This window comes from Pan paniscus, chromosome 2 (genome assembly GCF_029289425.2).
Source record: "Pan paniscus chromosome 2, NHGRI_mPanPan1-v2.0_pri, whole genome shotgun sequence".
Taxonomy (NCBI): domain Eukaryota; kingdom Metazoa; phylum Chordata; class Mammalia; order Primates; family Hominidae; genus Pan; species Pan paniscus.
The window spans coordinates 116,699,447-116,725,341 of record NC_085926.1 but is presented as its reverse complement, the minus strand read 5'-3'; the positions used below and the strand labels follow the sequence as shown (position 1 = coordinate 116,725,341).

Genomic DNA, 25,895 nt, shown 5'->3' with positions numbered 1-25,895 from the left:
TCTGTCCCACATCTCCTGTGGTGCAGCATGTACTTCCTGGGCAGATGAAGAAATAACAGTGTGTGAGAAATCTGTTAGCAATTAGCATGGCCAACTGGACTTTCTCAGGAGGATACACAGCATCCCCCTTCAAGAACAAGGATTCTGCTCGTCCACACCAAAGAGAACCAACTGATGTGTTCAATATTTAATAAATGAACTGAAGCTCTAATGAGGTGGAGGCATTATACATGGACAGTTGTCTCCTGAGGGATTAGTGGGGCAAGCCTCCTCCTGAGATCGCATCAACTGTGATCAACTGTGCCATTATGATTTAACCAGAGGCCTTGCCTCCTCCAGCAGGGGGGAGTTCACAGCTCATTTTTCACCTGTCTGGCATCGTCTAGGATTTGCTCACCTCTCCAGTCTCAGTTCTAGAGTCTGAGCATGAAAGATGCAGCAGGAACCATTAGCCTTTCTCCATGGTTGTTAACCTCTCTGTGTGAACTTGGTAATTCTCTCTCAGTGGGGAGTAAAAAATTCCATGTGGGTCAATGAGCACAGGGAAGTTAGGTTATTAAAAAACTTCAAAACCCTAGTAACGGTTTGGGGATGGGAACCACACAGGGTCATGGATAACTGGTGAGATTTCAGAAATTAGAATTTGAAGGGCAATGGCCATTCAAATGATATGGGTCAGCTTGCCTTACTGTAACTTGGTCACTTGACATCTTTTCCTACAGGGAGGGCTATGAGTTCCAGGGACATATTATTATACCTGCCACTTTCTACCTGCCTGTAAAGGCAAGTAAACATGCTGACTCTAGAACACTAAAACTTGAGGGACGCTGAGAAGGGGTCATGTGGCCCTTTCTAATTTTTCTTTTTCTTGGTTTTGTTCCATGTTCTATCTGTACTCTCCTGTCATGTCCAATTCTCTCAACTGCCTTTGTCTTTTTTTCTTCTTTTTAACCTTGGACTCAATCACTAAAGTCTCAAGACACATTTTACTATCGTACTAGCAATTGTCATTAAGAAACCATGACCTATTTTTCTGAGAGTTATAGCAGACAGTTGATTCTCTTGACATCAGAAATGGTGGGTATGAGAAAAAGGAATATTTTCTAAGCAAGTTTGAAGGATCACCTTTCTATGACTGATAGCTTCTGTCCAAGTCTTGAGGATTTTACATGAAATGCTTCATGCCAGTAATAGGAGAGGTAATGAGGAATATTCATGTGTGTGCAGTCAGGGCTGGTGGAAAGGAGGGTAGTTTGTGGACAGTGGGGGTGAAGGGATAGTGGAGTTTAAAGGTTGCTTATAAGCGTGGGAATTACTTAAGATAATAAACCTTTGTTATTGAAAGTTTGGGATTGAAAAGGGAATAATAAAGCAGTAATCAAAAATGTACTAAAATGAATTTGATGCAAATGAGATGCAGAGAGTGCCCTGGATGTGTTGGAAGAGGATGTCAGATAATTGGAAAGCGTACATTCTGGCCTATGCATGGCCAGTGCCAATCTCTTCAAGAATTCTCTGGAGCCTCTGATGCAAAACCATTTTAAGTTGAACAAGGACATTTTCTTTTCCTGTCAGTTAGAGAGTTGTGAAATTTTATCTATTTTGGTATTTGTTCTATTGGGAAATGGACAAGTTCTGGAAAGAAATCAGGAACAAGCCTTGGCAGACACTCCATACTCATCCTGGGTTCAGCCAACTCACCTTATTCCAGCAACGCCTGGCATGAGAGAAGATGTGATGGTTTATGTAATAAGGAGAAGGGAGGTATGTCTAGCAAAGACCAAACTCAGGGCACCCAGTCCACCCAGAATCCTAACCTTTGCTCTGTGAATGAGAAGATGATTTCTTCAACAAAAGAGAGCACTGGGTGCACAGAGGCAAGCTGTTCAACCCCTCTACCCCTACTAGACCATTCTCTTTCTCCAGCTCCTTCCTGGTACTGCCCCATTAGCCCTATGGAAAAGGTACACGTAATCAGACTGGTCAGATTTCTAAACTTCTGCTCGCAGCAGGCAGGGCTCAAGCCATGCAGCTATGCACTCTTCTCTCTTCTCCTTCCTGCCATGAAGCTAGTTGGTAAATGGAGTTTGTCCTTTTCATGGGGCATTCCATCTCTTTCTGTCTCTGCACACATGCCATTGAGACAAGATCATCCATGTTTTCAGATAGAAGTGTTTAGATTTTAGACATGAGGAGACTTCACTGGGCCCTAGTGCTCAGCCTCATGGTTCAGCCCTGTTTTTGCAGAAGGCTTGTTTTGCAGCACCAGGCTCTTACCATTACAATGTTTCTTATCTGTCTGCTGATCCTTAGGATCGCAAGGGCTAGTGTGTACAGGTTTGGCAAAGCAGAATCTTTCACATAGCCCTCTTATTCTTCCTATAGGCCTGGCAAAATCACAATCCTACTCCTATTACCAAAGGACAGAAATGTTGTGAAATTTTCGTTCTCCAAAAGGATTAAGTCACCCTAACCTGAAATTAGAGAGGTTGAAGTATGGTTGGGTTTTAGATACGATAATGTGCTATGCTAATGTTTATCTGGACAGAGATAATAAGCTGAATGGTAAAGCCATGGGAATAGATTTGCGAGGGGAACAAAAAAGGTATCTGAGACTCAGAGGAAGGCTTGTGGTGCTGACTAGGGTGGTTGTGGACCAAGAAGAAGGAAAGCCTGGCCGAGGCAGATTTTATTGGCAGTGTCCAGGGTGGCTTCAGTCATGATTTGTTTGTACAGAGAAATGGAAGGTAAGTTTTACTGTAGAGGAGAGAATGTTCTTTTCTGATGACCAAAGAACCTGGGCCCCAAAGGAAAAGCTAGAAGAAGAAAGAAATAAAGAAGGGAAACTGGAAAAAAGATCTGTTTGGGTGTCTGAATCTTTAATAAACCAAGATCCCTCCCACTAAAAATAAAGTGCTTTGGGCACTTTAATCTTTAGGGAGCAATTAGTTAATATGTACAGAGTCAGGGATGTGTTATCCAAAATAGTGGAGCAGCTTGCTGGGGTGAAGGATGGAAACCCCAGGAGCATGGTGTCGGGGAGTGAAAAACATACTTTTGGTGAGATTTCAGAAGATAACTCGAACTGCAACCACTGAGTGGTGGAAAGAATCTTAAATGGTTTATGGGTTCAAATTGTGACTATGCCAATGACTAACAATATGACCTTAGGAAGGTTTCATTCCCTCTGTGTTAATTAGTTCCTTGTCACCAAATGAAGAGCTGGTCCCATAACTGCTAAGGTTCCTTTCAGCTCTTTCTGTGCTCTTGTAATATATGATTAGGAACTGTCCTGGGCTATGCTTTATCACAGGTATTCTGTGTCCACTAAGCACGCTCGCTATAGGCCCTCTTTTTCTATTGTCAATTCAGAAACATTTTTGCCCCTTCTGAACACTCACAATGTTAAATTAAATAAGCAAGAGGCCATTGACCTGAGGCTGTCTTCATACTTTGAACCCTACTGAAAAAAAAGAAAGAAAAAAGCAACCTAACATGGTACATAAACAAACTGAAAACCTAATCATGGAGTATAAAAAACAACCACATCTCAGCCAATCACAAGCAGCAGCTAAGCTTCAGCCAATCACAGGATGCCAATTGATCAGACCATGTCCAAATAAGGCAAACTCTGAGCTGTAACCTTTCAAGCTATTTCTGTACTTCTATGTTCTGTCTATAAATACTCACTGCCCACATTGTAGGGTGGAGCTCTCTGAACTTCTTCTGGCTCTAAGTGCTGCCCAATCCATGAATTGTTTTTTGCTTAAATAAACTTTGTTAAATTTAATTTGCCAAAAGCTTTTCTCCTAACAACAGCAACCCCTTGCTCCCTCTGCCCTGATCCATGATTCAATTTTTTTTACAATTACATTTCCCATATTCTCTTCTCAGCAGATTGTGTGTCTGATTTAGCTAATGATATCTACTTATATAGGACTTGGATGCCTAAAAGAAAAAAATAGCATGAGTTTCTGAGGCAGCTATGGGCAGGTGTATAGGCTATACCAAAGGGCAGGCATAGGGCCATGCCAGTGGCTTCTGCACATTCTCCTGAGAATCACCTTCTTCACTGCTGCAGGCAGCTGAGATCATTAGCAGTGACTTCCCTGTGATTCTTGTATTTCTAGATTTTCTGAGAGCCAGCAGCAGTCTCCTTGACCTTTGAAACTGCAAACTTTTAGAGCAGTTGTGTAAATTTCTAACTCTTTATATTAAATCTCTTCCTGCTTGAAATATCTAGAGTAGCTTCTGATTTTTTGACTGTGTTATTCAGGGTTCTCCACAAAAACAAAACACATAGGATATGTGTTTGTGTGTGTGTGTGTATACAATAAAAAAAGGTTTTATTATAAAAAGCTCATGCAATTATGGAGGCTGGTGAGTCCAAAATCTGGTAGGCTGGAGACCCATAAAAGTTGGTGGGGTAGTTCCTTTCTACAGGCCGGTGGCCTGGAGACCTAGGAGAGCTGATGGTGCAGGTAAAGTCTGAAGGCAGTTTGCTGGTAGGCCTCTAGTTTGGGCAGGATAGTCTTATGGTTCTAGTCAGAACTTTAACATAATATAGATGAGGCCCACTCACATTATAGAGGGCAATCTGCCTCTCAAAATTCACTAATTAAAGTGTTAATATAATCCCCAAATACCTTAATTAATCATCATATTGACCAAGCTCTCGTTAATAAGGTTTTTAGTATCAGTGTAGATTCCAGGAAATACAACCTTAAATATGTTATACAGAATTGGTTATTTGACTTAGTTCGACCTAAAAGTGGAAATGACTTCATCACCAGGAAAAATTGGAATACTGGTAATCTATGGCATGTAGTGATAAAATTTAGTCAAAGTTTCATTTACATTTGCCCACAATTAAGTGTCTATTTGACATAAAGCTTTGGGAGACAAAGTGGCTATTGTAATAGAATATTATGGAGGAATTGATTAATTGTAGGACTTTGGGATGGATGCTTCTTGGTGCCCTGGGGAGAATAATGAAGGCATGTGATTCCTAGGATTAGAGTCAGACATTTGGATGGATTCTGCTGAATACTTGGACCTTGAACACCAAATAATTCTGAACTCCTTTGTTAGAAAAATGAGTCCCAATTTCATCCATGTCCCTACAAAGGACATGAACTCATCATTTTTTATGGCTGCATAGTATTCCATGGTGTATATTTGCCACATTTTCTTAATCCAGTCTATCATTGTTGGACATTTGGGTTGGTTCCAAGTCTTTGCTATTGTGAATAGTGCTGCAATAAACATACGTGTGCATGTGTCTTTATAGCAGCATGATTTATAGTCCTTTAACTATCGCAAGAACAAAAAACGAAACACCACATATTCTCACTCATAGGTGGGAATTGAACAATGAGAACACATGGACACAGGAAGGAGAACAACACACTCTGGGGACTGTTGTGGGATGGGGGAGGGGGGACGGATAGCTTTAGGAGATATACCTAATGCTAAATGACGAGTTAATGGGTGCAGCACACCAGCATGGCACATGTATACATATGTAACTAACCTGCACATTGTGCCCATGTACCCTAAAAGTACAATAATAATAAAATTAAAAAAAAAAGACAATTGGAAAAAAAAAGAAAAAGAAAAAGAAAAATGAGTCCCTTCTTCCATCTAGCAGGCGGTTTGTCTCCTCATTCTTAAAAACACTACAATAAAATTACCCAAAGCAATTAGGAGAAACAAATTATCCTCAAGGCTCACTCCCACCATCTCTCATTGCCTCCAGGCCCAAACTAGTATAGGATCTCAACAGACTCCAGGTATAAGATAACACAGTCTAAACTTGGAGGAGACAGCATATTCATTGAAAGAAGATTTTACCAATAGATTCTAAGGGTGTTGGACCAAAAAGTAAATAACACAGTATTGGATTGGCCTGAATTTATCAAAATTAGATTCAAAGTTTTATCAGAAACAAATGATATCAATTCAAATAATTACTCATTTGGTGGACTTAAACCTGGATTCAACTGTGGATTAGGTTAAATAAAGTTGAGAAGCCAGGCTTTCCTATGTAAAATGTAGAGGAATGAACCTGAAGCCTTTGCAAGAGAGAAATGTTGGATAAAGTTTATCACACATGACCCCCTTCCTCACTTTGTTAGGAGAGCCTGGATAGCATTCTTTCCACTGAGGCATGGAGCAAGGCATTGGTGAGGGGGAACACTGCTGTCTTTGGAAAAACTCTTAAATGGCTGTCCTCTACAGGCTGAGAGTGGTGTTGGGAAAAGCCATGATTGAAATGGGCTCCTGTAAACAAATGGAGATTTGTCATCCTGGGATAAAAGAGGACAAATAGTAATGCCTAACCACCAAAGACAAGGGATGCATAGTTATAATCATGAGATACAAGTCCAGAACAATAATCAGAATGATTTTGCCTGCAAGGATATGGGGAGATAAGTAGTTAGTCTTGTTACCCTTAGGACTGAAATAGATGAGCAGTCTAATAGAGCCTTATTTCATCTGAATAATTGAAAAACTGTAAGTCTGGTGAGCAAAGGGCCCCAACTTAAAATAGTGATTTAAGTTCTCTCATACAATATTCAGACTGGAACTAGTTCACAGACCCAAAGATGCTTGAATGAAGGAAAGGCAGTCTTCCCTGGAGGAAGAACTCAACAGCGCTTCCACAAATAGTACATTGTAAGTAATCCTCCTAGCCTTCCCAAAAGGCTTGTGTAGCCATTTTCTAAGGCTTTTACACTCTTGGAAAGTGAAAGAACACATTTTTTTTTTTTTTTGTAATTCCTAGACTTTAGCTCTGAACTGATGATACCTTTTGGGAAGTCATATTTTACCAATTGCCCCAGTGATTAGAAAATATTCTAGATGCCTTCATCAGCACATATGTGTAAGAGGGTAGAACTATCTCACGTGAAAAGTGTAGGCTCATCACCTTAGAGCAGTTTATAGAAGTTCAGTGGTCTGGGGTGTTGAGTTATCCCCTCTAAAGTCTTAGTAAAGTTACTGCTGATCACTTAGAAAGAAGTACAACACTGGCTGACTTCTTTGAATACCATAATTCAATGTGATGTTTTGACTCATTTACCTAATAACCCATAAGGCTGTCAGTTTTAATTAGAGCCCAGAGCAAGAGAAGGCTATACAACATGTACAACAAGGTACTCTGTGACTTGAATATTATAAAATCAGATGTAGCAAAATGTTTGTGACATGCAGGAATATTTCCTTGAATCCCAGGAAAATGCTGATTAAAGAATCCTGGTATACACCTCTATGGTTATAAAGTAAAGTCATACCCTGGTGAAAGCAGCTCTAAGCTTGCTAACAGGCCTGGTAGAGACAAATCCCTGACTATTGGACAATATGTGGTCATACAACCTGAACTACCCATCATCTACTGAGTATTATGTATTTAACCAAACCATAAAGTTAGCATGTGCAGCACATTCCATAATCATGTGGAAATGGTATGTATGAGATTGGGTTTGAGTAAGTCCTGAAGGAAGGAGTTTCTTGAGAAAGTGGTTTAGACTCTAATGGCATCTACTTCTGTATTTCTGCATACCCCTGATCCCACACCTGTGGCATCATGGGAAGCTATTTATGATTATTTGACTAGAGAAGAAAAAAAACTGGGTCCTCTGATTTATAGATGATTCTACATGATGTTCTGGTACCAGACAGTAATGGATTGCTGCTGCATTGCAGAGGTAGCTCTAGAGGACAGTAAGAAAGAGAATACCACCTACTTACCTATGGGAAGAATTATAAGAGGTAGGCAGAAGTATAGATCGATATTGGGAAGTGGCAAATACTTTGGCTGGATGGTCAGGGGCTTCATAAGTTTCAGATTGGAGGTGTTGGGACAGGGAACTCAGAGAAAGAGGTATGTAGATGGACCTTTTGGAATGGGTGTAGAGTTAAGGATAATTGTTACCAGGGGGACTGCTTACCTAAGGGGATCTGCTGCAGAGAAGACTCTCAATAATCACAGAGGCTAGATGACTTATTCTGTGGATGGTTTCAGCTTCTTTATCCAGCCACTCCATAATCTGCTCATCAAAAAAGTGGCCATGTTAACAAGAATGAATGTTATTCATGAGCTCAACAACATGGAGTTCTTCTCACCGAGGCTGATCTGACTGCCACTGCTGAGTGCCTGGCATGTCAACATGTCAACGGCAGAGACCAAAGCTGAGCTCTCAATATGGCAACATTCCCCAGGAGGACCAGCCAGCCACCTGGTGGCAAGTTGATTACATTGGAATCCTTCCATCATTGAGGGGGCAGCAATTTTTTTTCTTCCTGGAATAGATGCATAATATGGACTTGGGTCTGCCTTCTTTGCTGGCAATGCTTCTGCCAGTACCACCATCTGTAGACTTATTGAATGCATTATTCACTGTCTTGGTATCACACAAAATATTTTTATTCCGACCAAAGGATTTTATTTTGTAGCCTAAATAAAAAGAAAGTTACAGAAAGTGTCACACTCATGGGATTCACTGATCTTATAGTGTCCATCATTCACTCAGAAACAGGATGCAGTAAACATTCAAAATTAGGAACACATATATGATACCATGTATCTCATTGTAAATAAAATATATGGGTCTAGAAAGCCAATTTTTGCATTCTGGCCCCACAACTAGAGTCTTAGTTGCTACATGAGAAACCCTTTCACCAGGGTTCTACATTAGTCCTTACTGAAAGTTGAGACAACAGTTTGGCCTTTTAGGAGTTTCTCATACCACTGGACCAAGAAATAGAGAAGAGTTACTGTATCACTGGTGATTGATTCTGATTATGAATGGGAAGTAGGGTTGCTATCACATAAAGAAGATAAGGTGGAGCCTAGGGAATTTGTGCTGGGAGCCTAGGGGATTTATTGGTATGCATTCCTTATGCAGGAAGTTAGTGGAAGCATACAGCAACCCACTACAGGCACCTTCAGGAGTAGAGATTTGAGTTATTCCAACAGATAAAAAGCTATGACTGGCTTAGATGCTGACTGATTGATTGTAAAGGAAACAGAGTGGGTTGTAGAAGAAAGAAGTTTAAAGTCTAAGTATGGCCTTGTAACTGCTTGCAAAAATGAGGACCATGTTAACTATGTATTGTTTCTTGCATATGTATGTACATCTTCTTATCTTCTCTTTTCCATACAGAAGTTTGTTAGTTGTGATTAACTTGTAATTTAATTTTTAGTTTACTGATTATCAAAGAAGGACTCTGACTAAACTAGAAGGAGAATTAACACTACCCAGAGATGGCTACAGTTCTGAAGGGAAACTTTGAGTCTCCACCTTTCCAAGAGTGGGTGAGTGCATCTACATTTATATAAGAGCAGACACATCATATTAGGCAGACTCATTAATTTGTTGCTGGTGTTGGTTAGAAGCTAAATATGTGTTGCAAGGATTTTCTGGGTTTAAACGGGAAAAGGGGTGGATTGTGCTGGGTTATCCATTATCAAATCAGCTGAGAACTGCATTTCTCATCATTTCTTGTCAGTATAATTCCAGGTCATATTCTGCCAATGAGAGGCACTCTCATGAGATTCGCAGAGGTAGAAATGGGGAAGCCATTATTCCCTGACTGCAGCTGTGGGCAGGGGCATAGACACAACAGTTGCAGACATAGGGTTGAGCTAGTACTTCTGGGCATCCTCCTGGGAATCACCCAGGTGGTGCTGCAGGTAGCTGTGGCCACTGCTGACGGCTTTTCTATGAATCATGCTGTTCTGTGTTTTCCAAAAGATGGCAGTAGCCTCCTTGACCTTCACTCTCTCATTCCTAATGAAAATTGTGTTTTCTCCTAATTTACTTAAGAAATCCCTTCCTATTTACAATACCTTGAGTGGCTTCTGTTTTCCAGATCAAACCCTGGTATGCTAAACCCAAGTTTTCCTCTCTCTCCTACCAAGAAAATCTTGAAACCAAGAATGAGATAGGTAAAGTAAGGCTGTCTCTCTAGACAGTTGTTAATAAATGAAGCCATTTTTGAAGAGTCTGAAACCTCTTCAGGAATGTCTGAAATTAGAAACAGTTGATTGTCCTCATTGGAGGAGTTTCCATCCGGAGGGGTAAGGTTCCTGTGGATGTCTTTGTATAACATTAAAGATTAGAAATCCTTAAGTACACCAGCCACTATATTTAGAATAAATTAAAAATAGAGTAACTGCTCAATTATGTGTTTTTTTTCTCTCTGTCTTAATTCCTTCCTCCCAACATATATAAGCACACAAACTTTTCATATTGCTGTATTGGTTAATAACACACAAATTTATTTTTAAAACATTATTGATATTTCCTAATTTTTCTCATCTTAATTTTTTTTCTCAGTAGTGAATATAAAAGGTATGCCTATTCTTGATATGGGTACAGTGGCACATGCCTGTAGTCCCAGATACTCAGGGGGGCTGAGGCAGGAGGATCACTTGAGCACAGGAATTTGAGTCCAGCCCAGGCAACAACATAGTGAGACCTTGTCTATAAAAAGAAAAAAACAAAAACAGTATGCCTATTCTGAAGAACAGATGTTTGAAATCTTTTGCCTGTAAAAAAGTTTTCCCATGTTAAAATGGTTGAGATCCGCTGCCTTCAAGTCCAAAATACCCATGCAGTTTTCCTCCCATTCTTGAGCTTGGTTTGGAAAGAGCATGGCACTTATAGACAGAAAGGCTGGGGTTGAGTTGTGTTTCTTGCTTCTTGCTGACTATAAATGTCAGGCCTCTGAGCCCAAGCTAAGCCATCATATCCCCTGTGACCTGCACACACACATCCAGATGGCCGGTTCCTGCCTTAACTGATAACATTATCTTATGAAATTCCTTCTCCTGGCTCATCCTGGCTCAAAAGCTCCCCTACTGAGCACCTTGTGACCCCCATTCCTGCCCGCCAGAGAACAACCCCCATTTGACTGTAATTTTCCTTTACCTACCCAAATCTTGTAAAACGGCCCCACCCCTATCTCCCTTCGCTGACTCTCTTTTCAGACTCAGCCCGCCTGCACCCAGGTAAATAAACAGCCTTGTTGCTCACACACAGCCTGTTTAGTGGTCTCTTCACACGGACGCACGTGAAATTTGGTGCCGTGACTCGTCTTCACATGGACGCACGTGAAAATAAAATCTTGGATAAGTCACTTTTTCTTTCTTTCTCAGTGACCTCTTCTGTTCAGTAGTAAAGAAAATAGATGTTAGAAGTTGTAACATTACAAATAAAAAAATTAAAACATCAGGTAATGTGAAAGAAAGTGTTATAACACAGTCAGCTGATCCTAAAAAGTTCTGAGCCATTCATACAAATACATCAGCACATATGTAAATCTACCATCAACACAAGCATACCTTTGGCCCACCGCCGTAGACTAAAAAAAAAAAAAAAAAAAATGTATCTCGGGCAGATTGTGTACCCCTTATTGATCTATTTGCCTTTTTAAAATAACTGATTCCTTATCCAGTCCCTGTTTTACTGAAGTTATTTTGCTTATATCCTGAGCTAGTACAAAGGGATAATTTATCATAAGGATATGGAGAACATCTTATAAATCCCAAGGACAGGGAAACAGTTAGACTTTAACTAGGACCTTGAACTAGGAAGGGAATATTTTCTCTTTCTGAAAGCCTCTTTGTTTTCCTCTCAGACCTGCTTCTGTGGTCCACATGATGGCATATGGTTTGTCATAGCTCCTCAGTTTATATGTTACTGTTCTAGCAACTGACCTGCAAAGAGGTAGACTCTCTTAGCCTCAATTTCAAACTCTGAGTTGTAAAAATCGAATGAAAACTTATTGGGTCAAATGTCCATCTCTGGTCCAAAAAAATGTGGCCAAAATGACCAGTCCATGGGGTATAAGCAAGGCTGCTGGACACCCACTCCAATGAGTGATTCCCAGTAAAGATAGCCAGTGTAAGAGCAAGACCCCAAACGTTCTACATATTCAAAGGATCTTTGAGTGGAAGATCACCCAAAGGGTAGAGAGACATAGAGGTACTTCCTGAAACACCAAGTCCTGGTACCTTACAGGCTAAGCTTTGTATTATGTACTTGCACACTTACTCATCTATTTATGTATTTATGCAGAGATTGCCCAGTGTCAGGCACTCTTGTGGGATACCATCATGAGCTACATATAAACTCTGCCTTACAGGGTTTATAACTTCACTCTCACTCATTTAATTTTAAGCCACACAGTAATGCCATGTTTTAGGCATTTTCATTCCTATTTCATAAGCAAGGATATGGAGAAGCCAGCTTTTCTGGTATGACAGCAAGACCTTTTTTGTTCCACCATAGATGATGATAATTAACCTGATATTTTATATACTAACTTTTGATGTACTAATTATAAATCATTTTTGTCACTGTATCACATAATAGATTCTCCTAGGCAATTCTTTTCAGAATTATTTTAGTTACTGAATATGTTTGAAAGCAATTAAAGTGTACTTTAAAAAAGTATCCCATAACTGGGCTGGCCTTCTCCCAAGTTATTTAAAATTAGTGAGGTCATTACTAATACAACCAACTACATTAATAAATCCATGACTATTCTTGTATATCTATTACATCTAGCAAGCTCTAAGCTAAAATCAGATTTTAATATTTTATAGATGGGACAGGATTTTAGCTCCTAATTACTCATTTGCCATGTTCTCTTGTGCTGGGAGAAAGAAGGTTTGTGTACTGTAGTGTTCAGTTGTCAAGATAGAGTAGGAAAGCAACAATAATGGCAGAGTTGTGATGTCATATTTAAGCTGGGAGTCCATATGTATTGTTTCAGGTACTGTTATTTGTTAACTTTTCATGCATATCTCATTCAATTCTCACCAACTCCAATGAAGGATTATTATCCAAATTTTACAAATTGGGAATTTATTGTTCAGAAAGGTTCATACATTTGGTTAAGATCAAGGAGCCACAACATGTAGCCAGATCTTTATCACTACAATGCTCTTGATCTCTCCACTACCCAGTTCTGACCCTAAGACCCGCAGTTTTAGTGTAGCCTGTAAAGAAGATGAGACTCCAGCAGCCAAGCCAAGAATTTGTAAAAGGCTTCCCTCTGATCCAGAGTTGCCTTAATCCTGTATCTGACTATTTCTATAATGGACACTTCTTCACTGAGGAGTTTCTAGACTTAGTTAACTTACATGGCAGAATGTTAGGACTCTCTTAGAACCCAACTTGAACTACCTAAAGCAAAAATAAGTCTCTTGAAAGACAGATTTCATGAACTCTCAGAAACCTGAGAACCTACTAACTGGAGCTAGGACTACACTCTCCATATCTTTTCTCTGCATCCGTCATGGAGTTTACTTCTTTGCAACTTCCCAGGCAAAGAAGAAAGGGGGCTGGATATGGAATGAAGTTTCTCTCTTCCAACTCTAGTTTTATAAGTCTTTCAGAAGGCTTTCGGTGGGTCTCAAGTCCTCATCTTGGCTTGAGCAATGGACTGGGGCCAGGGAGTGGAGAGTTGACGTGTCTAGATCCTGTATCCATGCCCATGGCTAGGAGGGGAGACTCTATAGTCAGAGGGAGGGGAAATGGGTGGTGGGTAGGAAAAGTGGACATTCACTATGAGAACTAAGAAGGGAAAGCTGTGTGTTCTTCCAGCTTCCAAGGAGTTGTCTTTGGTTCAGGGAGAACATGATTAACAGGTCACGTACCTAATCCCCACTGTGTGGGACACGTTACAGTTTTCTTAAATACTGAGTCAGAGACCAGACCTTCAGCATTCACCTGAATCCATGCTTTCTGGAGTTTGGCTCTACCCTTTTCCCAATCTATATTCTCTCTCCAAAGACCTCGAAGTGTTCTTAAATTATTTTTTAAAAACTACAATTAAAACAAATCTGTTTATCTCCAAAGCTTGTTAGTTCATTATGGATTCAGAGAATAGTTTTCTGATTTATTTCCTCTGTTTGGGCTTCTTCTGCCCTGCTAGTGGAATTTGAATCTAATCTTTGTGATCAATTATAATTAATTAGGCAGTATTCTTCCGCAGTAAATGGTGACTATAGAATGGTTATGGCGATCTGTGTGTTTCACTCTGAGCTGTAAGTAGAGATGTGTTTGCTAGATTGCTGTTAATTAATCGTTTAGTTTGTCAAAACAACACAATGGGCTTAAAAATACATTTTGATAGTGCTGCTGCTGACTGCTACTTGTGAATCTCTGCTGGCACCAAGAAAAAAGAATGATGAGAAGGACAAAGCTTCCTTACAAAGTTGCTGATGTTGGTGTGTAAATCCTTGTCACTTGCTGGGAATATGTGTGGCTCTGAGACTATATATTTATTTTTAGGACATATATGCACGTGAATATAACTGATAACTCATGAGGACAAATATACCATCTATAATTTATTTCAAATGGATGAAACTGGCAAGTTGCAAAACGGCTGTTCTTCAAAGCCCTGGATGATATTCATAGATTAATACAAAGACTTCATTTTAACCAGTAGTGTCAGTCTTCTCTCCAATCAAACTTGTAGCTATAATGCTAAACAATGACCCCAAAATGCTCTATTTTATATATTTCTTTCAGTCACATTCGGCTTTGAGAGTGAAAGTGCAAGAAATAGCCCCAGTACTGGCAGAAGTGAGGAGAGGTCAGGAAGAGGCTCTAGGCTTGGGCATGCCTCAAACTGGATTATTGGATAAGAGAATAATGGCATTAAGTAGATTGCTTTCTCAACTCTACAAAAGAGGAAAAACGGCTGCTCCTGAGTGTCAAAGCAAAGAAGTGAAACTTATGCCCCCTGTCTGCTTTGGACAGGTGTGTTTTGAGAAGCAGAGGGGAGGTTTTCATAGGCCATTATCAAAGTGGTACAAGTCTGTGGGGGTGCAGGGCTAGAGAACTTCAGGAACCTGCAACTGGAAATGGACATGACTCACATCATTTCACTTTAGGGAACATGGGATGGAAAGCTACTCGGTAGTGGGGAAGAACTATGCTCATTAGCTCATTTTTTGATTCAACTTGGCCAATCAGCTTTTTAAATACAGGATAGGTGTGTCCTACAGAAAATCTCTGAGATATAATGAAAGCTTGATGTTTGGGGAAGCAAATATCCTCCTCATCCAATTCCAGGATTCTCTGATGTCCAGTGATCCCTGATCCTGCCAGGGGAAGCGGAGAAGTTATTTGCTTGTTTGTATTAGTTTGTTTCATTTAAAAATTTTGAATATTTCAGTCTTAGCTTTATCTCTGATTGCATGATGATAAACATTGTCTCTACTTCTAGAAATTTCATTCTCTGCTGAGGGAGTGTGGAGTAGTGGTTAAAAGCCTGGACTCCTGTGCCAAATCACTTTGATATAAATCAAATTGTCTTGGCTTTGAAACTTGTTCATTGAGTGCAGAATATTTTAACCCTCTATACTTATTTTCATGCTACTCTAAAATACATTTTTTACAATAATGCCTATTACCTAGTTTTGTTCTGAAGATTTAAAACAAAATGTGGAAGGCTTAGACAAGGTTTTGGTATGTAGCCAGTACTGTATGCATCAGCTAGAGAAGCAATACGTCAGAGTGATTAAGAGGGCAGACCCTACTAGTCAGACTATATAGATTCGAATAACAATCCTGTCACCTACCTACTGTGTGGCCATGGGAATGTCATCTAACCTCTCTGTGCATCATGTGTGTCTGAAAATAAGAATAATAATGCCAGCTACATCTGAGAGTTGTGAGAATTAAATACATGAACATACCTATATGTAACACTTAGACCACTGCCTCAGGTATAGTAAGCCTATATGTGTTTATCTATGGTGATGACTAAATAAATATGGGAAGAATTCCTTGGGTTCCCAAGATTGTGTCAGAGGTGGCATGATAATGGTGAAAAACCTTGGTTCTGGAAATGACTGCTCTCTACCTTAGTTTCCTTATCTGTGAAATGGGGATTAGAATAGAATAAAAATTATAGGTAAGTGGTGAGGATTAAATGAGGTAACACAAAGAGGGTGATTGGCACCTAGCTGGAAAATGAATGCTAGCTAATTTAATTTATTGCTGGCATAATTACTGTGAAAGCAGCCACCTGTTCTTTGTACCCACAAGGGAGTCCTGAGAGTCATCAAGTAGCTCTAAAGCTTACCATACCTAAGGGTCCTCCCAGGTTCCAATACCAGAGCATGGCTGTCTCTTCATCTCACCTAGCAAAGGTCTTCTTGGGCCCTCCTCTCAAGTTTTCCATGCTGTTTCTTGCACATGGATATTTGGGACTATGTTTTTTTTTTTTGAAATTAAAAAAATACTTCCATTGGTCAAAACAATTTAGGGATGCTAGAAGACATATGGACTGCTAAAAAGAGTAAAAATAACAGTAACTACTGAGCACTTACTGTGTGTCAAAAGCTGCAGATATGTTCTTTTTCAAAATAACAACCTTATTGAGATATAATTTAAATACTATGAATGTCACACTTTTAAGGTCTACAATTCAGTGGATTTTGGTGTATTCACATAATTGTGCAAAAATCCCTATATCTAACTTTAGAACATTTCATCACCCCTAAATAAACTCTGTATCAATTGGCAGTTACTTTCATTCTTCCCTCCCCTAATCCCCTGGCAACCACTAATCTATTTTCTGTCCATATATATTTTTCCATTCTGAACATTTTATATAAATGAAATCATATAATATGTGGTTCTTTGTGTCTGGAATTTTTCTCTTAGCATAATGTTCTCAAGTTTATCCATGTTGCAGCATGAATCAGACCTTTATCCCTTTTTATTATGGAATCATCTTCTATTGCATGTGTATATCATACATTGTGTATCCATTCATAAGTTGGTGGACATTTGAGTTCTTTCCACTTTCTGGCTATTATGTATATATTGCTGCTATGAACATTTGTGTACAAGTTTTGTGTGGGCATATGTTTTCATTTCTCTTGGGTATAAACCTAGGAGTGGAATCACAGAGTTGTACGGTAACTCTATGTATATAATCTTTTGAGAAACTCCCAGGAGGTGCTCTTTTACCTACATTATCTTACTCAATTGTGGCAATGCTCCTCATTTTACACATGAGAAAGCTGAAGCTCAACGAGTTTAAATAACTTGCCCATATTTGCAGAGTAAGTGGGTGGTGGGGCTAGAGTCCAATCTTTAAAGAATCACTACACACTCCTGGTGTCTCCAGAAAACTGTTCAGGTCTCTCAGAAATTTTTTACTGTATTCATTCTAAAGGAAATTTGAGGCCAGTGGTTTTCAAAGACAAAGGATATTTGTAATGGACAGGATGTACAATAACATAACCCAATCCCAGGTAAACTGATTGTGAGAAAAATTAAACTTGAGTGAGTGGAGTTGTGGAAACTAATTTGCGGTGATATCCATGTGGTTAGGTTATTATTTGGAAAATGACCAGCAGAACATAAATGGCTCAATGCCAGCATTGGCTTGAGGAGTTTAGTATAGAATCTGGGCATGAACACTTTGGTGGTTAAATATGTTGGAAATAACTTTTCCCAGTTAGTGTTTATCTTGTAGCTTTCTTTAAGGTGTCTTTTGATGAAAAGTTTTTTAAAATTTTAATGTATTCAGATTTATAAATCTTTACTCCAGGGCACAGATGTCGGAGCCAGACTGCCTGGACTTAAATCTCAGAACCTGCATTTGTTAGCTGTGTGACTTTGGGTAAGTTAATTTAGGTCCCATCCCTTCAGTTTTGTCATCTGCAAAATGAGGATAATAATGATGTCAACTTTAATGGTTTACAGGGAGAATTACATATGTGCATGTAAAGTCATGAGAATGATGCTTGGCCTATAGGAAATACTATATGGAGGCGATACAGAATCAAATTATTTTATTCTTTATGGTTTGTATTTTAGAGTTCTGTGTAAGAAAACCTTCTTATGTGGAAGTCATAAAGTTATTCTCTCTCTGGCAGTTTCCAATCCACTGTTTAATTTACCCTTACTTAGAGGATTTTTCATCTAGTGGTTGTTTTTCAGTCTCTTGTTTTCCTTCTTGTTTTCAAGTTTATCTTCTATTTCTAAGGACTTAATAAAATGTAAGTAATTTATGTTCCACATTTAAATGATATCTGAAGTGTTTGTTACTGTGTTTGTGGGCAGATCCTTGTGTATTTCCTCTAGTCCTAAGTCAAGGAGCCTTTTTATTCTTTTGTTTTTTTCCTCTGTTGTGAACTTTTTATTTATGTTGGGAATTTTTCTATAAGAATTCTTTTAGGCTTGGGTTGAAATTGCGTTCTTCCAGGTAGGATTATAGTTATCCACCCAAGGACCTGAAGTGTCTACCAATCTGGGATCACTTTAGATCATATTATCTGAGTAAGGTTTTTCAGATAACATGAATATGGACCAAAACACCATGAGGACTGGCTTGTTGTTGCAAATTATCAGGTAATGTTTCTTCACCTCTATCTAGTGCCAAAATTTTGAGGATTTGTAATTCTTGTTATCCCCTTCTGTGTAGCAGGGGTTATTTCTCATTCATCCTCTCTCTGAGGGGAGCCTTCAAGGGCTTGGGATTTTATCCTCTGTTCCCTACACCCAGAACTCATATTGCTGATACACAGAAACATAGAGTCTTTAGGGTTCAAATGAAGCCATTAAGGAAAATCTAGTTGTGGTGCTTATTTTTTTCCCCATGATTTGGGTTTCATTTCAACTTTTGGAAACTGTGGATCCTTTTGTGCCAGTTCGCAGTGTCTCTAAAAATGCATTTCTATACATTTTGTTATCCATTGTTTTAGTTGCTTCTATCAGTAGCAGTTATTCAGGGTATTTAACTTACAATATTTCCAGAAATAGATGCCTCTTATCCTTTCTCCTCTCCTTCCTCCTCTCCTTGTTCTTTCTTTCCCTCCCTTCCCTTCTCCCCTCTTTTGCCTCCCCTCCTCCTTTCTTTTCACTTTCCCTCTCCTCCCTTTTTAGCTTGCCTATAATGGTTCAGCAAAACAACTCTTACCCTAGAAAAAGGAGATATAAAGAATAAAGGCCTTTTGTATAGGTGAGGGGACTTAACTATCTAGCACCAATTTTTTGCAGCCTTTATTTACTGAATTATGTGTAAATAATGTTCTAACTCCTCTTAGCAAAGAACAGTGTTTTATTCATTATTATATCTACAGTGAACTGAAAAATTATCTTAAGCCAATACACACAAACTTTCCTTTAGGGTATGTTTAAAAATATGTCTCATTTACAGGAATATAAGCTGCATTAGTTAACCCTGTCTTTATCCTTAAGCCTTTTGACCATATTCAGTTCCACCCCCACAGGCCAGACTTTGGTCTATCTAATCTTTGATACTGCAAAGATTCCTAGTCAATTCTGAAGCCTGTTTTGTTAGAATTATTATAAATCTGTTATTTAAAAGTCTTAACGTGTTTTATTATGAAATCTCTACATTGGCTCCTACCTGCTGATCCACTTTCATCTCTTCTTTGGGAATCAGGGATGATCATGATGGTCTAGTCTAATTTGAACTTCAGTGGTTGAATTGTAGCGTTTGTAACCCTATGTTTGAAACCCTATGTTGTGGGTTTCCCACAGAAAGACTATCTTGGTAGTGTTGAGATGTTATCATCCAGAAAGAACGGACTGATCTGATTTTCAGAAACCATTCAGATAAATTTAGCCTGGAACTAGCACATGAAGTTTGTATGTCATATATTCACTAACATTTATAAAACGCCCACTATGTACCAGGGATTGAGATTCTGTACTAGGGACTGGCAATTTAATTATGAATCAGACAAATTCCTTGGCTTCAAGGTATTATTGGTTTAATAGGAGTGGCATGTAGGCCTCTCTGATACTCTGTTAGAAGAGATACCATCTCACCATCTCCCTTCTCCTCCACAAGACACCCAAACTGTAGAGGAATGATTGGTTTAATATGAAATATTTATAAATGTGTTGCTAGTAGTGCAGCTCTGGTCCTAGAATAGTTTTGCATTTTTAATCTCAAGACCTAGAGGTACATTTTGATATTTATTCAATATCTCTCTTACACACTAAGAATGATCTTGGAAAATTCTATTAAATGTTTTGTTCTATACTATTTTCTAACCCTCCAAACTCAGTCTCCTACTCTTTTTTCTTTTTTTTTTTGAGACAGAGTCTCACACTGTCACAGGGGCTGGTGTGCAGTGGCGCAATCTTGGCTCACTGCAACCTCTGCCTCCCGGGTTCAGGAGATTCTCCTGCCTCAGCCTCCCGAGTAGCTAGGATTACAGGCGCCTGCCACCACGCCCGGCTCGGCTAATTTTTTCTATTTTTAGTAGAGATGGGGTTTCACTATGTTGCCCAGGCTAGTCTTGAACTCCTGACCTCGTTATCCACCTGCCTCGGCCTTCCGAAGTGCTGGGATTACAGGCGTGAGCTGCCGCGCCCGGCGTCTCTTACTCTTTTATGTTCCAGACCCTCTATCTTGCCTATCCTCATATGCTACCTTGTTTATTTAGTTCTCCCTCTCTCCCTTTTATGCATACAACTCCTCTGGTAATTATAATTATTATCCTGATTGATTTTCTTGTGATAACCCTTCTAAGCAGCTTTGGCTCTTTCTGTTCAGAGAGTGAGGCTGGGAGAAAAAGCTAAGTAGGTAAAGGGGAAATTTGTGAATACCAACATGTTAAGTTTTATCTCAAGGTATCTGCTTATATGAGTTATCAAAAATGCCAGTTTCAAGAAGCTAGTAAGGAGCATCTTGAGACTAGAGTTAGTATGTTGGCCAACAAGGCAGGAGAGAAGGAAGTCTGAATTGTTACCAGGGAGAAGGGATGCCAGTTCTGGAAGGGTGGTCTGAAAGAAGGAAGGCAAGGACCGAAGGGGCATAACTGATACATAGTAGGCATAGAGAACCCAGAGAAAGAGAGACAAGATGAAGGAATTGTCTGCATGTGGAAATCACATGGTTATGGACTCTACATTTCTTTTTATTTCGAGAAACGGCTGACTTTTTCTATAGCATGGCTTATGTCATTTAAAATGCATCTTAGTTCCTGACCCTGGTGGCTTAAGTCATCTAGCATGAAGCAGATAAATTTCACCATCTTGTTCACATAATGGAAATCTGATGGTGCAGGCTTCAAATAGCTTAAATTTTACTATGTAAAATGAATTTTGCAGCAAACTGACATAGCCTCAAATAGGTCATGTTCTTGGTGGTGGTGGGCTATGAACTTGAAGCCATCCTTTTCTTTTTCTTTTCTTGTTTTTTTTGAGACAGAGTTTCACTCTTGTTGCCCAGGCTGGAGTGCAATGGTGCGATCTTGGCTTACCGCAACCTCTGCCTCCTGGGTTCAAGTGATTCTCCTGCCTCAGCCTCCCTGGTAGCTGGGATTACCGGCTTGCGCCACCACGCCTGGCTAATTTTGTATTTTTTATAGAGACGGGGTTTCTCCATGTTGGTCAGGCTGGTCTCGAACTCCACACCTCAGGTGATCCACCCGCCTCAGCCTCCCAAAGTGCTGGGATTACAGGCGTGAGCCACTGTGCCTGGCCAAAGCCATCCTTTTCTATATTTTATCACAAGATTGTTTTGACATTTTCATCAGTTTGGACCTATATTGGATCCCACCAGATGCATGAAATTCCCCCAGAACGTTAGGCCCCTCCGCTTGATTAGGTGATAAGGGTTTCCTCAGGGTCCTCTAAGAAGAATTTCTGCAGTATGTGCTTGCTGTTAATATTGATTGGACCCTGGAGGACTCATTTGTCATTTTAATTGTTTCATTCCCTCAAAATATGAAGAAACCACATTACCTCCGTGTTCTCTGGTCATCAGTCAAATGATGTTGACTTCTCTTTCAGCCCCAATATTTGAGGATATTGCATGTCAACTGAGAATTCAATGTCCTATGATAGGTCTTTAGCTGAGATCACATGAGAATTTCTAGAAAATGTTTTGAAGAAAAGTAGTAAATGGGTTTAGAACAATTAGGGAGCCACATGTAAAACATAGAAATCATCCTTTGTATATCATCTCATGTCTTGCACCAAAATAAATATGAGACAAATTAATAATTGTACATGTGATAAACAAAAAAGAAACTTGAAACAGAGGAAATATTTATTGAATTTCTGCATTGGAAAACATTTGCTAACCTTACAGTTGTCAAAAATAATCATATACAAAAATATCAGTAGATTTAACTAGATAAAAATGTTAAAATGTATGTACACCAAAATACATAATATAGAGAAATAAAGGTTTGCTACCAATTGCAACAAATATATACATAAAAGGTAATATTTAAATATATAAATAATAAAAGATAAACGATAAGAGAAATATAAAAAAAGGGTAAAAAAGTATGACTAAAAAATCATGAGAGTAAAGTTAGTAGTGGCTATTAAAATTTGAATAAACCAAATGTTAACTATTACTAATTACCACAAAATTATACCTTAAAACAAATATGAAGTTCTACATTTGCCTATCAAATTAGGGAAGACTTAACAAACAGTAATACATAATACTAGAGAGAACATGGTATAATAAAAAACATTCCATATGACATATAAACCTAATAATAATTGATACACATTTCTGAAAACCAATTTGAAAATATGTACTAAGATCCTTTGAGATGATTTTATACTTTGCTCCAATAATTGCATTTTATGTGCTTTATCCTACAGAAATAGTAAATTTTAAAAACAAAAGATTACGGTTTTGGGAAGATGGAGTAGATACATTTTTTCCTATTCATCTTGCTAAGTACAATGAAAAATCATGGACATTATATATAAAACCAAGTAGACTATTATAGGTAAATGAAGAACGCAGACTTTCTAGGGACCTCTGGACTCCAGGAATGTCATGGTGATGTGTTCTGTGGGTTCTGCTTTTGCTCTACATATCTCAGACTTGGAACTGAAGACACCAGTAACTAGAAAGACCAAAAGGCACAGACCAAAAAATCCTAACGAAAGCCTACTCTCATAAGCTAAAGGACTAAAAAAGGGTCAACCTACCAAGACAGAAAATTTTTAGGTACAGTTTCACTCAAGCCAAACACCACAGAAAAAACTGTGGTCCCAACCCCACCCATGCCAGCGAAGGCCAAATGGGAAGCCTAAACATCCACCCCTCGTCAGGAAGGCAGTCCACCTTCTCCTGTCACCCCCTACCAGGGCGAATACAGAGAAAATGAAGTAAGAATCTGGGTTGGTAACCAACTCCCCTTGCCCAACCTGTGATGTCAGTGGAGACCACATGTAGATTCAGGAGTTCCACTTCCACTTGACACTAACGAAGCACCCTTCCCATTTCCAACTAGGGTGGTATCATAGAGATTAGGACTGTTATAATTGCCCACTGCTAACAAGGTCACCCCCCTGTGGTGTCAGTGGAGTCTACATGGGGAGCATTAACAAGGACTTTTATCACTCCCAGCCAGGGTCATATCAAGAAAGGCCTAGTGGGAAAACAGAACTCTCAGTTCTGCCCAGAGGTAATGAGGAACCCATCCACCTAAGGGTCACTAAAGGCTGAGTGGGGTACCTAGACTTCTAACCTGGCAGTAACAAGGTGAAATCTATCCCTTCCCCTGCCACAGCAGTGCCAAAGAAAGCTAGCTAAAAGAGAAGTTTTATGTAAGATCCAAAGTTTCATAATACAAGTTACACGATACACCAAGCTTCAACATAATAATCAATTATCATACCAAGAACTAGGAAAATCTGAACTTAATGAAAAGATGATGAATAGATACTACTGCGAAGATGACAGAGATGTTAGAGTTGTTTGACAAAGACTTTAAAGTGGCCATAGTAAAAATGCTTCAAAAATAATTAGAATAAACTTAAAACAAATGAAAAAATACGAAGTATCAACAACGAAATAGAGTTAAAGCAAAGAAATAGAAAATACTAAGAAGAACTAAATGAAAAATTTAGGAATGGAAAATACAATAACTGAAACAAAAATCTCAATGGACAGGCTCCACAGAAGAACGGAGGCTACAAAGGAAGGAATCAGTGAATTTGACGATAGAACACTATAAATAAGTTAATCTCACCAACAGTGTGAAAATATCTTAAAAAATGAACAGTGCCTAAAAGACCTGCCAGGTTACAATGAAATTTCTAATATTTGTATGTTTAGGATCATGGAAAGAGAGAAAAAAGGTTGGGACTGGAAACATTCTCAGAGAAATAATGACTGAAATTTCCTAAATTTGGTAAAAGACTAACCTATAGATTCAAGAAGCAGAGTGACTCTAAAATAGGATAAACCCAAAGAAGTCTACACCAATACACATCATAGTCAAATTTCTGAAAATGGAAACAAAGGAAAAATCTTGAAAACAGTTAGAGAAAAATGACACTTTACTTATGGGGGAAAAAACTATTTGAAAGACACCAGATTTCCTACTGGAAAACATGAAGGCCAGAGGAAGTGGCATTATATTTTTTTCAAGCACTGGTAGAAGAGACTTGTCATCTCAGAATTCTATATTCAATGAATATATTCTGCAAGAATGAAGGGGGAATCAAGACATTTTCAAATAAAGAAAATAGAGAATTCATTACCAAAATACCTAGTTTATAAGAATAGCTAAGAGAACCTCTCTAAAAAGAAAGCAAATGATTAAAGAAGGCATCTTTGAATGTCGGAAATGAAGAAAGAACAATGGAAAGAGGAAAAATATGGGCAAATATAATAAACTTTCTCCTTTTGGGTTTTCTGGATTATGGTTGACAATTGAAGCAAAAATTATAACATTGATATAATCCTAAATATATAGGGAGAAAGTATTTAAATCAATTATACTATAAATAGGGAGAGTAAAGGGACATTATGAGAGGTAAGATTCCTAAACTTCATTTGAACTGATAAATTGTCAGCACCAGTAGACTGTGATTTTTTTATATGTGTGTGTGTGTGTATATATATGTGTATGTGTATGTGTATATATATATATATATATATAAAATGTCATACCACTAACAAAGCTATAAAAAGAGATATACCCACAAACACTATATATAAATCAAATGGAATTCTAAAAAATGTTTGAGTAACCCACAGAAAGACAGGAAAAAGAAAACAGAAAGAAATGAAAAATAGAAAAAACAAAACACATACACAAAAATGGAAAACTTAAGTCTTGACATATGAATCATCACATTAAATGTAAATTGTCTAAATATATCAATTAAAAGACAGAGATTGGTTGAGTGGATTAAGAAACCACATGCTGTCTATACAAGTACCACTTGAAATATAATCATATAGGTGGATCAAAAGTCAAAGGATGAAAAATACATATCATACAAACTTCAATACAGGACTAAATTAATTGACTATATTAACATCAAACAATTGTTATGTAATGATAAAAAGGTCCATCTACCAAGAAGACTAGGCAATCCTTGATGTGTGTGCACCAAATAATATAACTGAAGAATATGTGAAACACAAACGAGGAGAACTGGAAAGATAAATAGACAAATTGACAATTATAGTTGGAGACTTTCAGACCCTTCTCTCAACAATCGAGAGAACAAGTAGACAGAAAATCAGCAAAGATATAGAACTCAATAATACCATCAATCATTAGGATATAATTGGCATTTATAGAATACTTTAACCTATGAAAGTAGAATAAACATTATTTTCAAATGCCTATGGAACATATAGCAATATACAATTATCCTGGACCACAAAACAAACTTTAATATATTTTAAAGAATTAAAACCACACAGAGTGTGTTCTGTGATCATAATGGAATCCAGGTAGATATAAATAACATAAAAATAATAAAATTTTTTAAACACTTGGAGACTAGACAAAATACTCTCATTTGTCAAAGAGCAAATCTCATGGCAATTAAAAAAATGAACTTCATGAAGGTGAAAATAGAGCACATCAAAATATATAA

At 38.4% G+C, this 25,895-nt stretch overlaps 1 protein-coding gene across 3 annotated transcripts in view; it reads left to right on the top strand.

Annotated features, from left to right (window-relative positions):
• IGSF11 (immunoglobulin superfamily member 11) overlaps nt 1-25,895 on the top strand; it is a 463,419-nt gene that overhangs the window by 393,014 nt on the left and 44,510 nt on the right. Inside the window, exons 10-11 of one of the 3 annotated variants that reach the window (XR_008624841.1) lie at nt 9,208-9,319; nt 17,593-17,664. The exons of 1 other annotated variant lie outside the window; for it this stretch is intronic. The gene's annotated coding sequence lies outside the window, so the exon portion shown is untranslated. The remainder of the gene's footprint in view (nt 1-9,207; nt 9,320-17,592; nt 17,665-25,895) is intronic. One more of the 3 variants, XR_008624835.1, reaches the window with a different exon arrangement.